Below are 17,061 nucleotides of genomic sequence, written 5' to 3' on the forward strand. Positions count from 1 at the left end.
AGACAGGGATGGTGGTACTCCATTAGGGCCTTACCCTTATGATCTCCTTTAATTGCCCTTTAAAGGCCCATCTCCAAAACAGTGACACTGGGGATTAGGAATTCAACATACGTGTTGGGGGTGGGAGGAGCAGAATTCAGCCCATGAATTCCCTCCTTGCTATTCATATTATTCTCTGTGTGCTCTACATTCAAGTATATAAGCATCGTATATTTTCCCCATGCACTGATTATGGAAAATTCTCAAAACTTGTGTATTGCTGAAAGAAGGAAATTGTATATCAAGGTTTATTTCTCTTTCTTTGTCTTTTTAAAGAAGTACGGGGGAACTAGCTAACAGAGACTTGCAATGGAGATACAGCTGCTCATTTAGTCCTGTCTAGAGCCAAAACCCTAGGACACGCTGTTTCTAAGTATCTCTGAGGAATAAGGCAGGTGTGTTACAATTAAATGTCTGGGAAAAAATGTACCCAGAAAGAATAACACAGCAAGAACTCTGCTGAAACCATGCCAGCGAACTGTTCTCCTTTTCCCCATGTTTCAACAATTGTATATTTGAAGTAGATCAATATGAAATTCTATATTTAGTACTGGTACATGGAGTACAGTGTAACAAACTTAGAATTATTCTTTTGGTCTAGGGTAATTTCAGTAAAGTGGCACATTGTAATTACAGACAACCTATAGTGTTGCTATAGTTTAGAAAATGTTCTCTTTTTTAAAATCACATAATTGTACAGTTTTTATTTTGGGGAAGGAAAATTACTTTTTCTCTACTTCAGCTAAGGAACATGCGCAGGTACCACAATCTAATGTGGGCTTCCTCCAGATGGTCCCTATGTTTTCACATTTTTATCCAACCTTGGAATCTCCACATGACTGCACACAGGCTTGGGAATCCCACAAGTTATAAACATCTAGGGCACAAACAGGATGCTCTAATAAGAGCGAATCTGGAGGCAGATTTTGCAACTGGCACTAAATAGCAAAAGAAAGCCTTGAACAGTGGCAAAGAACGAGGTCATTCTTCTGAGTGATGAACTGGTTTACACAACTATATTCCAGAAGAAGATTTAAGGTAGCTTATAATGATACATAAAGTATAACAAAGTATTTAAAAAGGCAAAGGTGGAAGGGGAAAAGAAAATAAAATAAAGATGAGAACAGAAAAGTGAAATGAGACTAAGAAAATGGCATCTTACGCTGATATTTATACTTACATCAACATAGAAATTTGGGCTAAGCTTACAGCAGCCTAACTTGAAGAGACATAGTCAGTCATATAGTTCTTAGTCTCCAAAAGATAGACCAAGCCAATTAAGCTTAGAAGAAGAACAACTATTCTTGTTACTAAAATTTGAAATTTCTTCTGTGCATACTCAATAAAGAGGCAATGGATGACGTAGCAATACCCTGGTAACAACTTACTAAACATCTTCAATTTCAGCTAGAATAGATCACAGAAAATCCAATGATGAGAGAATTGCTTGCTTTTTCTGTGAGCCTAAGATACTATTTTTCAGATATGCAACCTGGTTTATACCTATTGTCTCACCGTAATTATTAATAGTACCAACTATACTCTCAAAAATGTCCCAGGTAGGATAATAGATTATATGCTTACTCTAGCTAAAAATTAAGTGTTTTCTTTTCTTTTAATGGCAAAATATATGTGACATTGACCCAGTTACTTAACTTTTTGAGACCTCAAACTCCTTATATCTAATATGGATGGTACAGAGAATAACTGTCATTTAAAACAATTTTTTTCCTCAGCGTTTTAGTTTTCTAGAACTGCCATTACAAAGTGCCACACACTGGGTGGCTTAAATGATAAAAATGAATTTTCTCACAATTCTGGAGGCTAGAAGTGTAACTGACATTAAGGCTAGGCAGGACTGGATTCTTCCGAGGCCTCTCTCTTTAGCTGGCTTCCCTCTGTGTCTTTACATTCTCTTTTCTCTGTGCATGTTTATAGTCTCATCTCCTTTTCTCTTACAGACACCATTCAGAAGGATTAGGGTCCACCCATATGACCTCACTGTACCCTCATTACCTCTTTAAAGAACCTATCTCCGAATACAGACCTATTCCAAGCTACTGAGGACTTTAACATAGGAATTTGGGAGAGAAACCAATTATTTTCTCACTGTTTTCTAAAGAATATTTTACATCAAATTTCAAATGGAGTGCTCATAACAAAGCAATCTGCATTGCTTTCCTCACTATATCGATAAAGTACATATAGTTTCTGCTAACATTCTGAATGAAACTAGAGAGGTGGTGGAATCTGCTGCATCCTTCTTGAAATACTCGGTTTTAGTGTCAAAGGGCCAGATGCCTGTAGGTTTCAGCTTTAATACCACTATCTTTATATTCTACATGTTTCTTAGCATACTTTCTGATCTACAGTACACAGCTCCATTTCCCAAACATGCCTTACATTCATGTCTTTAGGCACTTTTTCCCCTTTGATTTAAAAGTTTTCCCACAACTACAGAAATCCCACATATGCTTCAAATTCAAAATTAGTAAGATTCCCTTATTCAACACATCATAATTAGTTAACCTTTCCTCTGCCTTATACTATGGTTAGCTGTGTTTTTATAACATCTCTACTAGACTGTAATTTTATCAACATAAAGGTTGTATCTTTTTTTATTTTTACATCTCCCTTCTCTGATCCACACCTCCCTCCCTATTTTTCTCCTTAATCCTGGATAAGTATCACAGTGTTTAAAGCCCAGCCTCATGCCCACTGTATGGTTACTGAGTAAATCAAGTGACCAACAACAGGCATTTGCTATCTATACACTATGTCTAGCATTACCTCACCTCAAAAAAGACATCATGTTCTCCATGACCCGTGGTGGCCTTTTTTCTGTCCCTGGAAAGCTCAATGTTCATTCATTTCAAGGACTTGCATCTGTGATTTCCTCAACCTGGAATGCATTCCTTCTAGCATTTCACCCTAATTTTAATCCGGGTCTCAATTCAATTGTCACATCTTCATTAGCCCTTCTCAGATCACCTTAGTTAAAACAGTTTCTCTGTTAAGTCATTAATCTGCTTTATTTTTTCATAATATTTATTACAACTTGAATTTATTTATCTATTTACACTTATAGGACAGAAGGCAAACTCCATGAGGTCAGAAAACTGCTTATCTTTTCATTAATTACTCTCCATTGCCTAAAACAGTATATTGTAAGTACTCAGAATATGTTTGATGAGTGAGTAAATCAAAGAAGCTTACATTTCATGTTATTAGGTACTTCAGAAAGAAGATATATCTTTCTATTTTGATTTCATTTTGATTAAAAATATGTTATCAAAGCAACAATGGAATATATTTCATTCAGTTAAAGAAAATCATACCCATTCAAGCAAAATAAAAGAACTGATAATACTTTCATGAACATATATCCTGGCACTCTGAAAAATTACCCGATGAATATGGAATAACTTCCTACCATTTGTGTGTGTGTATGTTTGTGATTATGTGCTTTATTGAAAAATACTTATGCACTAAAAGCACAACAAACAAAAGGAAAAAAATAAATTGGATTTCATCAAAATTTGACCTTTTGTGCATCAAAGGACACTATAAAAATGTGAAAAGACAGCTTGTGGAATGGGATAAAATATTTCAAAATCATATATTTACTACAAGTTCTAGTTTCTTAAAACTCATCAGTAAAAAGACAACCCAATTAAAAAATGGGCAAAGGACTTGAATTAGACACTTTTTGAGGAGGATATAAAAATAGCTAACAAGTATTTGAAAAGAAGCTCAATGTTACTGGTCTTCAGGGAAATGCAAATCAAAACCACAATAATGTACCATTCAACACTGACTAGTATAGAAATAAAAATAAAAAGGAAATAAAATAATAATAATAATAATTTTAAAAATGGATAATAAGTTTTGGCAAGGAAGTAGACAAACTGGAAGTCTCACACACTGCTGGTGAGAGTGTAAAATGGTTCAGTCCCTGTGGAAAACAGTTCAGAAGTTCTTCAAAAAGTTAAACATAGAACTATTGTATGACCCCATGATTCTTTTATTAGGTGTATACCCAAATGAATTGAAAAAAGGACTCAAATAAGTACATGTACATGCATATTTTTAGTAATACTTCCTACAATTATTAAAAGGTGAAACAGCCCAAATGCCATTTCTGAGTGAATCTTAAAAACATTATGCTAAGTGAAAGAAACTAGACACTAAAGGTCACATATAATATGATTCAATTTATATGAAATATTTAGAATAGATAAATTGAGAGAGACAGAACACAGATTGGTGGTGTCTGGGGGCTGGATGAAGAAGAGGTTGGGAAAAACTTCTCCATGGATAAAGGGTTTTACTTTGTAGTGATGAGGGTTTTGGAGTTAGATAAAGGTGGTAGTTACACAACATGTGAATATACTAAATGCTACTGAACTGTTGACTGTAAAATAGTTAATTTTATGTTATGTGAAATTCACCTCAATAAATTATTTTCAAAACTTATGATTCTGATTCTTCTGGATAGCAATATTCAATTTATTTGATAAAGACATCGAATATGTCTCCTAAAAATAAGTAAAATGTGGTATATGAACTTTATTGCATATAAATGATTATGTAAAAATATGTATTTCTTAAACCCTACACCATCACTCAGTGCCAGCTGTCTACTTGTCTTCAGAGAATTAGAATGTTCTTTTTTTTAGGCTGAGAGAAGATTTACTGTTTTATAAAGATATTTGCCAATTTAATTTCTTATCTTAACCTCCAGTAACCACAGAATTCCCTTTTGGACAATATTCAAAACTCATAATACGTACATTAGGATATTCAACATGATTTTCTTGATCAGTAAGTATTCAAATGAGGCATTTACAATTATATATCGAATTCTTCTAACTAGATGTTCTTTGGACCATTAAAGAAGCAATTCTATCAGCTGGATCAGGGTATCCCATGGAGACCCACAGGAACTAGTACCTATTCAGATTGGATGTCACTCAGAGGGAGAGATTTGGAGGGCAGATTCAGCTTCGAATTATGGGCTATGGCCACCTCAGCTGTTTGTCCCAAACTGGCCATCACCATGAATGCTCTGAGAAGAGGTGAAGAGTGTAGACAGGTCAGTTCCTTTGGGGCCTGTGATCTCCATTAGGAGACATCTATGATGAACCTCACATATTCTATTCCTATTACGGTTAAAGGGCTGAATTATGTGCCTTCAAAATTCATGTGTTGAAGTTCCAACCCTTAGTACCTCATAATGAGATCTTGTTTGGAGATAGATTCTTTGCAGAGGTAATGAAGTTAAGGTGAGGCCATTAGAGCAAGCCCTAATCCAATATGACTGATGTCCTTATAACAAGGGAAAAACTGGATACAGAGATAAGCATAGACAGGAGATAATGTGAAAAGACATGGGTTAAAAATGATGGCCATCTACAAGTCAAGGAAGGAGGCCTAGAATAGATCCTTCCTTTGCTCACATCCGTCAGAAGGAACCAACCCTGTGAACACATCAAGTTTGACTTCTGGTCTCCAGAACTGTGAGACAATAAATTTCTGTTGTTTAAGCCACCTAGTCTGTGTTATTTTGATATGGCAGCTCTAGCAAACTAATACAATTCCAAACCCTTGACTCCCTTGTTCATTTTCCCCAGAGAGACTGGAGGAAAAAAAAAAAAAACAACTAAACTTAAATGCTAATTTCTTAGTCCTCATTATGGTAGAGGAGACAGAGCACTGGTCAATGATGATTAATTTCTACTAAAAAGGCATAAATGTAAATTTAACTTGTTCAGCACCATTAAAGAGGAAGACTTTCGGAGAGCCTTATGGAAAACTTTAGCCTTCCTGATAAAAACAATAGATGTCACTGGCTCCAGTCCTTTCTACTGATAACTTGCTTTGAACTGGACAAGCAGTCAAGGGCTTCAGCAGCCACCCTTGGCAGCATGAGGTGAGAAGTAGGCACATTAAGGATATTAGAGTGGTAACATAAATGTCCTTGATAATATTATCACTGAGTCGTTGAATGAATACTGACTCCTGAGTACCCTTGATATAGGCAAAAAAGTAATTCCTAATTATAAAAACAATGTTAGTTATGCATAGGTCAGCTGTAGCCAAAAGTTCCCTTGGTATGCCCTCTTAGAATCTTTCTCCAATCAAAAAAAAAAATATGTATTTTAAAATTTTATTCAACCATACTTTCATCACACTTCTTGTATCATTCCTTCAGAAGACTAATCATATATATTAAATAAATCTAACTGAATACATTATTTATTAAAGCTGGAATTAAATGTTCCAAAGAAATATGGGCACTTTTTCCTATATGTATTCTGTATGTTGCAAGTTTTTTTCCAAGAAATATTATTTTTAACTTCTTTTTATTGAGTTATAGTCATTTTACAATGTTGTGTCAAATTCCAGTGTACAGCACAATTTTTAAGTTATATATGAACATACATATGTTCATTGTCACATTTTTTTTCACTGTGAGCTACCACAAAATCTTGTATATATTTCCATGTGCTACACAGTATAATCTTGTTTATCTATTCTACATATGCCTGTCAGTATCTACAAATTTTGAACTCCCAGTCTATCCCTTCCCACCCCCATCCCCTTGGCAACCACAAGTTTGTATTCTGTCTATGAGTCTGAAGAAATATTATTTTTAATAGAACTTATTTCCATTTTCTGTTTAAGAGTTTGGGGAAGTACAGCTTAAGACACTCAGTGCTTGTTCCTACCCATTCAGTGGCTGAGCAGTGGGAGCTGCTGACCAGCCTTCAGTGGGAGGCTGAGTGCTCTAGTCATCAGCAGGGAACTGCTGGATAGGCACCAGGGAACCTGCACACCTTCAGACCAGTCTGCAGTTCTGGGCTGAGTAGCAGTAAACTTAGGAGCTGGAGCAGTCCATTCACCTTGAGCCTCCTTGGTTACAGCCCTTTCAGCAGCCAGCTCTTCCTTTTCAGTCTCCTCAGAGTTTCTGAAGAAATAGAGGTTGGGCATGACCTCCCATGGGCATTCACCAGAACTGGTGCCACACATGCAGAATTTGTGGGCCAACGTCTATTACTTTAGACCTGCTGAGTGAGTTCCCTTGTGTTGTTCCTGGATGGCAATGTCGATATACCAAGAAAAGACTATGTTTCACAGAGTCATGGTGGCAGGTTATCCAAGATGCCTAGGCAAGACTGGTGGTCATCTCTGGGACCAGTAACCACTGGAAGTTATCGCTCCCAGGAGGCTATCTGGATCTGGTTAGTGAAGGTTCCTGGACTGAAGCTGCCAGAAACAGCAGTGGCTCCAGGGGCATTAGCAAACTTCAGCACAGCTTGCTGGCCAGAATTCCTGGAGGATATGACACTGACATTAGTCAGGTTTTCAGTGGCAACAGGGCACAAACTGTTAGCAGAAACTTCTCCTATATTCTCTTTAGATTTATGATGTAGATGCCATCACTTTACTTTTTGTAGATGTACTCTTCCATTTGGAATTCAAGATTGATGTCACCTAAGTGCATTTCTGCAGGGATTTGAGGATACACCCCTATATTTCCAGGAATCAAGGGCTCAAGACATTGTGAAAGTTTTCCTTTAAGGTATGATGGGAACCCAGAACAACACTTTATGGACATTTTTCTGGGTAAGGTTCCAAGTTGTTTTTATAAGTGTCATATTATTACTTTTAAAAATCAGAATCAAATAATTAATGTTATATGAAAAAAGCTAGAGCAATGTTTATATTCCATGAATAGGAGGATACGATATCAATCATTAATTTAAATATGCTAGTTTCACTTATCAGGTATGGATTCTGCTTAAATATTCATTTATCACTAAAATGTTTCACATAATGTTAAGAGTTTATATCCACTTAAATACTGCATCTTTCCCCACTCACTTTTTGATGTGATTTTAAAATGAGTATCTAGTTACCATGGCAATAAATGACATAGGAATGCATAGATTAAGCTGGAATGGAATCAAAACTTAGATACATTCAGAATCCATGCAACACTTTCATTTCAAACAAGGACTTTTTCTCTCCCCACCATCTTCGTAAATGGTAGTCAATTCAAACAATCTGTCCTAAAAATGCTCCTAAAATATGCATTTCTGGTGATTGGAATCCAATGTAGTCACTACAAAAAGTAATGCTGACATTTTATGTATTTCTTTTAATCATGGATTTTTTGACAAATGGATAAATAGTTATCAGAATTCTGTAGCCACAGACAACTAAACCTTTGTCTTTTCTGGCAAAAACAAGTGAGAATTTGAGTAATTGCACATTGAATTAAATTCAGAGGCATCAATAATTAATAAAATTAGAAATCATATCTTCTCAATAATGGTATATATTTATATCTAAATATCTATATATCTATCTATACATAGTTCAGTTGGCATGTAGTCATTGCTTTTGCCATCACTCACAATTTTATCTGATTGTACTTTGCAGTAGGAAATATATATTTTTAAAGAATATATGTTTGTTTATTATGAAAAACTATTTTATACATAACTGAGAGCCTTGGTATATTTTCTTCTCCAGTTGGTCTTTGTGTGTTGATTAACCATTTTGTAATTTTTGTGCATAGGTACTAGTATAACTGATGCAAGTGACATATGTCAGATCTAAAAACATCATTTACCAGTGAGTTCCCAGTTTCTCGTAGGAGACAGAGCTCTGTATTTTTCTAAACTCTATAGATACAAGTAGAATATCGAGTATACACCAAAAGTTATGTATGAATTAATAATTTCTCTACCTAAAATGATTAGAAAACCTTAAGTAAAACCTTAGAAATAAGATAGTTTGAGAAGACCTATAAAGTGGCTTTATTTAATTTATGAAACTTGCAGTTTATAATTTAGAAGACCCTTATGAGGGAAGAAAAATCTTCAGCTTTGAGTTAAAACAAAACAATTACCTCATTTTTAATTATATCAACACAAAGCATTTTTTGTTACCAATATAGATAGCTAACATTTTGGGTAACTTGATTAGCTCATGAGTTTCCTTAAATATTTCACCAAGAACTGAAATCTATTTTAATTGATAGCAATTATTTTGTGATAATTACATACTTTCATTTGTGAAGAGCTGTTGAAAAATATTTTGAAGCAATTTAAGGCTCGATGGTTGACTAAATAATGGGTCTTTTTCCACTTTCCTAACAAAAGGCTATACAAGATACTGTTACAAGTTCTAGTTCCTAGGATGGTTCTCCCCCAAGCAACTAGTGTTCCCAGAGAATAGTTGAGATCCCCAGTTGTTTGGCTGGTTGATCTTCTATTAATCTATTAGCCACAAGTCATGGGGATATTGGCAAACATTGTTTGGTACCAAAAAAAAAAAAAAAAAAAAGAAAAAGTAATAATCTTTATAAGAATGTCTATACATGAGTAAACCTGTAAGGTCTTACAAAGCACAAAGTGATTGTGAACATAGGTCTCCTGGGTTAATAGCTGGGAACCAAATGCATTAGGAAGTCCAGCAGGAAGGGGCTGATAAGAAAAATTCTTTGTTCCTTTGGATATAGCAATACTTAAGATAAAACTCAAGCACATTTTAGAGTGCCCAAGTCTAACTTGAGAACAAAACATGGAGTGAATATTGCAAAGAACAGCAGGAAAACATTTACATTTTTTTCACACTAAGCTAAATATTTGTCATTCAAAAATAAATTATTTTCTAGTCATTTTAAGGACTCTCCAGTTTTGAACTCTCATTTGTACAGAAGAGCAACTGTCAGATGTCTTCCAGACGAGCCATTAGGAGAATCCAGTATATGAAATGTATTTGTAAAGATAGTAAAGAATTAATACTAAATATGGCTACTAGAATTATTTGTTAAATAAGCTATGTGCATAAATGAGTGTATTGATGTATTTTTTATCTTTTTTTTTTAGTAATTTGACTTATAAAACTAACATATACTATCCCATATCTTTAATGAAATCACATGTAGCCTTTTTGTTGTGACTTAAATGTGTACATTTGTTTATGTATCATATAATTTATTTCTACAAACAATATTGCACTTTATACAGGTGTGAATAAATGAAGATCAATCAATGAGAATAAGCAAAGAATATTTATTCAGAATTTGCTATGCAAGGGGGTCAACCACCATCCCTTGTTCTGGCAGACTCAAAGGCAGGTAGGGGAGTGGGAAAGATTGCTAACGGGAAAAAATGGAAGGTTTCAGGCATGCCCCGATTGGAGGTGGTTGGCATGGGGAATCGGTAGATAGGTAAGCTAACTAAGAAGTGGGACATCCTATGTGACTGGGTGGAGGTACATATTTGGCATTCTCTGGTTTGTCCTAAGTTGGAAGTGGGACAAAAATTAGGGAAGCTGTCAGTTATTAACCAGATCCCAGCCATTTGGGGCCTACTGTTCCAAGGGTTATTTTTGGCTTCCCAGACTGATAACCAGAGATATCAGTCTGACTTACTATACATCCCACTTATAAATAGGTTGGCTATCTATAGCTAGATAATGAGTTAGTTTCCCAGGTTAGTTGTTGAGGATCAGACTTCTATCTGTCTGTCTGTCTGTCTGTCTGTTTGTCTGTCTATCTATCTGCCTGCCTATCTATCTAGTCTGGCCATTGTCCTTTTTTTATTCAGTCTCTCTCAGACTACTCAATAGCTCGATATTTTCACTTGAAGGTGAGTTATTGCCAGGCCTGGAAGTCAGTGTTTGTACATATTCCCCATGGTTGCCTAATATACCACAGCAAAAAACAGACAAAAATGTAGTCAGTTCTTCTGAGGGACATCTGGATTGGCCTTCAGAATTTTGCTATTTCAAATAATAATGCAATAAATATCCTCAACTTAGAATCTTGACTTAATGGTATTATTAACAATATTGGTCAGATTCCCAGGATTTTAAATGTCAATGGTTATGTTTATTTGAAATTTTAATACACACAAATGCATCATCTGACATGCTTTTAATAAGGCCCATATAAAGGCCATTACTGTTAGAAGCTAACCCCTGATGCCCGAGCTTTTGATCTTTAGACATCAACAGAAATTAGGTGGTAAGTTTTCATTTCAAGGTGGCAAAGCAAGCACACCTGGCATGTCCATAGCACCCCATTCCTAAAAGTCACTCCCATAAAAAGGTAGCCAGAACAAGGGAATTTAGGGTAATCACTGGTAGATAGAAACTGTGAGCAATCATTGGCAGATAGAAACTGAGAAGTGAAATTGTATCTCAAAAGATGAAGGGATATCACTTTTTAAAGATGGGATATTGCTACTAAATAGAAAACCAGAAGTTCCAGTAACAACTTCCTGGATCTTTGGAGCAAACTGATAGTTCAACCTCCATTAAATGCTTCTTAGAACAGGCATCCAAGATCCATGTTTCCAGGATGGATCAGTGAATAAGTGAGTTTACATCAGAGATTCAGGGCAGTGCCTGATTATCTGGCAATTAATGGCTGAGAGCAGTGAGGAGAATTACAGATAACTAACTGTTTGGTCACCGTCTGGTTCTACATCTTATCCATTTCATTGATAAATGGCAGAAGTTAAAGCCTTGGCTGGAGCTGGTGAGATGTGCAAAGACTAAAAGAGGTAGCCTATTAGGAAATCTCAACTAATAAGATGAATACACGACTCCGTCTCAACACTTGCAGAACACTGACACCACTGAAGAGAGAACAACCAACATTGGAATAAACTTACAAATATGGAAGCAAAACTAAGAGAGCAAGACTTTGAAAAGTTAAAAATAATATTTTTAGAGTGATACCATATTTCATTCAACAATAAGAGTAGGAAATGTAAAGCCATAAGGATAAAAACAATTACATTATTGGCGCAGATGGGCTAATATGCAAAATGCACATGGCTTTAGAAATCTGAAAAATAAAGAAAGAGATAAATTATGAAAAAAGTCAAGATTTGGAGAAAATGTTCATAAGTTCCAAAAAACTACCTAAACAAAGCTTCAAAAGAGTAATATAAAATGGAGAGTAGAAAATAAAGAGATAAAAAAGGAAATTCTTCTAAAAGAAACTATGAGATTAAAAGGGGGTGCACTCAGAGTTAGGCAGGATTTACAAAATCAAAGCAAAGCAAATGAAACAGAAAACAAAACAAAATTTAAAAAATCCAAACCAACTTGTTTCAAATATGTTTGAATATATCTGAAATTACACAACATTAAGATTAGAATGAAAATCCTAATTGTTTCCGGAGAAAGTAAACTGTAAAAATCAGGACTAATAACTACAATTAATTTATATGATTTGTCTGCTAGGAGGCTGCCACATATTGTGCTATCCCAGATGGCATATTTGTAAGTCACCCTGGAGGGGCTCGGCTATGTGTCTGTGCCTCAGTCTCTGCCCTATAAGATATAGCCCCATCTCTCTGGCAACCTGTCACTTTCACTCATTCTTAAGTTTCAGTTGATCTGCTCTTTTCACCTTTAACTCAGCACCCTCTTTTCTGTTTTAGCATCTTTCAAACAGATTCTTTGTGCAAAGACTTATTGTTCACTAATATTACTTTTCTGAGTTGGCTTTATGAACTGTGCCCTAGCAAACCCTAAAGGCATAGCATGGCCTTCCTGAAAATTATCTAGTCCCTGCTTGCAGCCTCTTGGCAGTCTGGTGTCAAGACATTTGTATATTGAAAACAAAGACATTTAAAAATATTTGAAGCTCATATTTTAGACCTTAATAATTTTTTGCAGTTGTTTAAAATTTGTATGTGTCTGAACATATTTAAAAACTATTTGTGTTGTGTTTGGACACATTTAAAAATACATTATACATTAATACAGTCTCCTTGAATAAATTAAAATATTACAGATAAGGCAAAAATCTATCATTGGCTACTATTCTCAATCTTGGTTCTTTTTCCCATCTTTAAAGTTACTGACTACCTCAGTTTGGGGTGTAGCATTCCAGATCTTTTTCTCTGTGAAATTATCTACATATGTTGGTAGAGAAATATAGTATTTTGACATATTTAAAAATATAAATAGTATCCAAATGTATATTTTGTCCTTCAATTTGCTTTGTTAATTCCAGTACTTTTCCATTTGAGCATACGTAGGTCCTTATCATTTTTAAAAAATATGATATCTTATCATATGGTACAGATATATCACTATTTAGTCATCACCTTATTTATGAGCAGTTAGGTTGTTTTAAAATGTGTGTTTTTATAAACAATTTTGCAATGTACATCAGTGTGCATTGTGATTATTCTAGGATAGAGGAGCAGTGGCAATGTTGAGTCACAGGATCTGCTTGTTTGACATTTTGATAGTGATAAATTCTCCTATAGAATGACTATATTAATTGACTTTCAACAGCAGTGGAAGAGAGTACCTATGTCTTCAAACTCTCATTGTGTGAAAAATGAAATCTCCCTGTTGTTTTAATCTCTATTTACTGTTTTATTATGTTTTCTTGTGTATTTTACACCTTTTTACAGGATGGAACCTAGAATCACTAAAGTATGTAGTTACATATATATGTCAAATATATTTAAGTATCCTGAAATTTGAAAACCATCAATTGTTTCCATATATTTGGAAGCAAATTTAAGTTTTTTTTAATGAAGCTTTTCATCAAGAACCTCTCACCCATGGCTAAATGAGAGTGTTCTTCCCAAAATGAATAACACCTTGTATAGACATCAAAAAATATATAAATCATAGAGCCATTTTTTAAGCACAGTAAAGGAAAATTCATATATCTAGTCAATGAGTTACAGAAGTAGTAGGCCACATTCAGGTTCTGTACCATAACTAATTGCCTTCCAGATCGTATTTCATTGTATTTGCATTACTGACAGTTCATGATTTTTCTGTTTGTTTCTTCTTTCTTTCCTTCCACCTCCTACTTCTTTCCTTCAAGTGTGTTATTTGAATGTATTTTTAGGATTCCATCTTGATTTATTTATAGAATTTTTGAGTTTATTGCTTTGAGTAATTTTTTTTGTCATTGCTCTGGGTATTACAAAATGCAAATGTGAAGTATCACAGTCTGCTGGTATCATCACATTTTAACCACTTCAAGTGGAGTAGAAAAAGCTTACTTTCATTAGGTCCTTTGCCCTCCCAATTAAAAAAAAAGGATGTAATCATCCCAAGTATTTCCTCTCTCTACATTAACACAACAGATTTTATACTTTTATTTTCACCATCAAATATGATTTAAGAGATTCATCAGGATAACAGTCTATTATATGCACCTCTATTTTTACCATTCCATGATTATTTTTTTCCTGAAGTTTATACATTCTTCTGTTACCTTTTCTGGTGTGTCAGAGATCTTCCTATAAACATTCTTTAAAGCTAGATCTTTTTGCAACAAATGTTCTCAGTTTCCTTTACTCTGAGAACGTCTCCATTTTCCACTGAGAATGTCTTTATTTTCCAATCATTCTTGACAGTCTGTTTTGCCAAAGATAGAATTCACATCTGATAGTTCTTTTCTTCTTGCATATAAAAATGTTTTGCAAATTCCTTCTCACCTCCATAGTTTCAGATGAGAAATCAGCTGTCACTTTATTTGGTATCCCCTTGGTTGCTTTATAACATAAAGCCCCTTTGCTGCCTTTATAATAAATGTAAATTATCTACCTAATTTCAGATGTTTAATTATTAGATGCCTTGGCATGGATTCCTTTATGTTTATCTTATTTAGATTTGCTCAGCCTTTGAATCTGTAGGCTCACGTATTTCACTAAATGCAGGTAATTTTAGCCATTACTTTTTAGAATAACTTTTCAATTCAAAGTTCTTTCTCCTCTCTTTCTGGGACTCATAATATGAATCATAGATCTTTTTTTATTGTACCACAGTTTTCCTAATGCTCTGTTCTGTCTCTTTTTTATGTTGGGTCGGGGAGGGGATTGTCTATTTTCTCTCTGGTGTTCAGGTTGAGTAAATTTCATTGTTCTGTCCTCAACTTTCTTGATTCTATTTTCTTTCAGCTCCACTCTACTACTGAGTTTATCCAGAGTGTGCTCTATTTTGCTTGGTGTATTTTTCAGTTCTGTAATACTATGTGGTTCTTCTGAATAATTTCTTTAATAGATATTAGGAAATAATGTTAATATTATTATTTTTTTCACTTTCGTTGGGTATTTTTAATCACATATTGAAACTATTTCATGACGGCTGCTTTAAAGTTTATGTCAGATAGTTTCAACATGATTCATCTCAGTATTGGCATCAGCTGATAGTCTTTTGTCATTCACACTATGCTTTATCTGGTCCTGGTATAACAAGTAAATATTGGTTGTATTATACATATTATGTTAGGAGACTCAATATTATTTAAATCTTTTAGTAGGAAGTGTCTTTTTAGGTTTAGAATGTAGATTATGGCCTACTTTTTTGGGCTATATTCCAATGAGAATTTTAGTTTTCTGATCTCTTGCAATGCTAATCTGTTCTGCTTTGTTTTTCTGGTTCTATTTGATTTCCACTGAATTCTTGCAGAGATCACTTTGGGGATGGAATGTATTTCCATGGACCATTGGGTGGGGCGCACTGGACTCATGATAAGGAGAGTGATTCCCCTGACCTATTCTCTAGCCACCCAGTGCAGTGGGTACTCTATTCTATTTCTGCTGATGCTTCCAGTGGAGGGTAGACAGTCTTCCCTTTCCTAGTCCTTTGCCCAGAGAGAACAGGCTTTTCTTGAGACAAAGACTGATAGTTTAGCATCCATTATTTCATAAGAATTACTTAGATTTCTTCTTGAACATGCCACTTAACAATTGCAGTAACCAAAGTTTATAGCCTGTTTCTGAGGTCTTTCTGAAATCCCTGTGAGTTCTTTCCACAGCTTATCTTCATCAGCTCGTAACTATTCAAATGAGTTTAGTATCATCTTCAAACCTGCATGTTCCATTTTGCACTCCTTCTTTGACATTAATTATCATGTGAGAAGTTGAATTTTATAAAATGTGAAACAAATCTAGATACGCTTATTTCTGGGTACCCTACTGCAAACAATTCTCCATCAATGAAATTGATAAACTATTCCTTCTCTGTTTTCTTTATTTGTATTACGTAGGTATACATCTATGAAAATGCCTGTCCCCTAACATCCAGTTCCAGAGGGAAATAGTGTTTGGTAAATAAACAAGAGAGTTTAATACATTGCCAAAAGCTGACAAAACTCAATAATTGGTAGCCTTTTCTATTTTGTCTATATATCTCTTTTTTCTATTAGAGAACTCTGGTGATGAAGGATTTATACTACTTATTCTTAGAGTAACAATGTGACATGCCTACCACCCACTTCCCCTCCTCTATAGGTTATGCTTCCTTGAGTGTGCAATGAACCACTCTACCTTATATATTGCACCAATCTGTTAGGCATGCAAGAGAGAGTTACTGGTCTGAAATTCTAAATCTTTCCACAGTGCTTTTTTATGGATGGTGTCAACACAAAGGCAAATTCAAAATAAATAAAACCACCATTCTCATTTATAATGCTAGGGCTTACGACAAGCAACTACAGGCACTCATATAGCAGTACATCCAATATACTCTTTCTTAATCATTAGTGCTAGTGACACTGTCAGTGTCAGACTAGCTATACCTCACTGGCTTATTAAAACATAAAATGCAAGAAGCTTTCTCTTATGGTGAGTACCTCAGTTCTCTGAAATCTTGTTTATGCCAGTGGTTTTCATCTGGAGAAGAATTTGCTCTACTTGGGACATCTGGTGATGTCTGGAGACATTTTTGGTTTCCACATCTTGGGGATGGTGGAGCCACCATCCTCTGATAGATAGGGGTCAGGGATGCTGCTAAATATTCTACATTGCACAGGCCAGCCCCTTACAACAAATAATCTGGCCCAAAATGTCAGTACCACCAAGACTGAGAAGCATTGGTTTAAATCATCTTCTTTTACATATGTTTACTCATTTGGTTGGCAACCTCTGTGTTACCAAATGTTAGCTATAATCATGAGCACAGACACTTGTTTTGATAAGTATTTTGTTGTGCATATGATTTCACAATATATGA

At 34.9% G+C, this 17,061-nt stretch overlaps 1 pseudogene; it reads right to left on the reverse strand.

The window, feature by feature from the left end:
* Positions 1–6,755: 6,755 nt before the first annotated feature.
* Positions 6,756–7,546, reverse strand: LOC102505307 (annotated as a pseudogene).
* Positions 7,547–17,061: the final 9,515 nt, after the last annotated feature.

Source organism: Camelus ferus, chromosome 17, assembly GCF_009834535.1.
Source record: "Camelus ferus isolate YT-003-E chromosome 17, BCGSAC_Cfer_1.0, whole genome shotgun sequence".
Lineage (NCBI taxonomy): Eukaryota > Metazoa > Chordata > Mammalia > Artiodactyla > Camelidae > Camelus > Camelus ferus.